The following is a 1,595-nucleotide window of genomic DNA, read 5'->3' on the forward strand; positions in this document are numbered from 1 at the left end:
TGTTCTGCTGTTTTTCAAAGGTTGTTAGCTGCATGTGCTTCTCACGTGACTAGTTTTTAATAGACTTTATTTGGACGACTTAGTGATTTCACTTTCTAGATCATGTCAGTAAAGTCGTTAGGGTCTAGTATAAATAGAAGCTTAGGCCTTTGTTTCAGTGTGCTTCCGAATTGTAATCGTCTTATTTTCAATTGAATTGAAAAACCTTTGAAGCTATTCTCCTGTGTTCATCTTCTTCATCATCTTAAACTGTGTGTTCTTGGTTTAATTACTCTGTTTTGTTCTTATAATTGTTTCCGCTGCACTGTGATTGTCCTAAGAGTTCATTCAGAGTAAGAGATCAATATCAAAACTGAATTTACAGGTCCAACAATTGGTATCAGAGCAGGAATTGAATTCTTATTCGATTAATTGTGTTTTTGATATTTATCTGCTTTTTTTCTAGAACACCAGTCTTCTTCTTCAGGTTACCCTGTTTTTACTCTTTTAAATCAGTTTCATCTTATTCCTATTTTTCTTCTTATAATGGCGAACTTGGCCAATACCTCGTTCATGAGCACTAGTTCTCAATCAAAACCTCCCACGCTTATCCGTGAGGAGTATCCGCAATGGAAGGTACGAATGATTAACTTTTTAGAGGGAATTCACCCTAGAATATGTGAATTTCTCTACAATCCTCCTTATGTGCCAATGAAGTTAATTCCAAGAGTTCCTGCTACTGGCACAACCCCTGAAATTCGTGAACATTACGAGCCAAGACCTGTTGCTAACTGGAGTGATGAAGACAAGATATTGGTTGATTTGGGTAGCAAGTGCAAAAGATTGTTAATCATGGCAATACCTCACGAAATCTTCAAATGTATTGATCACTGCCAACTGTCCATGGATATTTGGGCAAAATTAGAAAAACAGATTGAGGGAGGTAAGAAAACTCTAAAGAATAATCGAGCAATTTGCATTGATGAATACCACAGCTTCAAGGCTAAGGAGGGTGAATCCCTGTCGGACACATACTCCAGACTAGACACTCTTATTAACAATTGCAAAAGGTATGGAGTAATGAGAATGGAAGAGGACAACAACTCTCTGTTCTTGAAGAGCCTTRGAATTGAATGGATGCACCTAACCATGTCTATGAAGGCCACCTTRGATTTGGAAGCTTGGACTCTGGCTGACTTATTTGGCTCTCTTAAAAGTCAAGAGCCTCAAGTTCTACAAATGAAGAAGAACTATGGTGGTCCGCTTGCTCTGCTTGYAGAGGATGGCAGCTCTGGAAAGGGKAGAGAAACAAAGAAGGAAGAGAAGGAGAAGAAGAAGAAGAAGATCCTGATAGCAGAGAGTGAGGAGAGTTCTGATGAAGAAGTCTCGATGAAGGAGATGATGAAAACTCTGGMCTTGATCACCAGAGAATACAGAAAGGGTGGTGAGAGGAAGGAGTACAAGAGTTTCAACAGAAGAACCTTCACAAAGGGTGGTAGATCTGAGGCAAGTGAGAAGGAGAAGAAGCCTTCATAGAAGGTAGAGGAGCAGAAGAAGGAAGAGTCGAAAGAAGGATGCTTTAGATGTGGCAAGCCAGGCTACTTTGCTGCAGATTG

The sequence above is a fragment of the Cynara cardunculus genome (genome assembly GCF_001531365.2).
Source record: "Cynara cardunculus var. scolymus isolate 2C chromosome LG 12, CcrdV1, whole genome shotgun sequence".
Taxonomy (NCBI): Eukaryota; Viridiplantae; Streptophyta; class Magnoliopsida; order Asterales; family Asteraceae; genus Cynara; species Cynara cardunculus.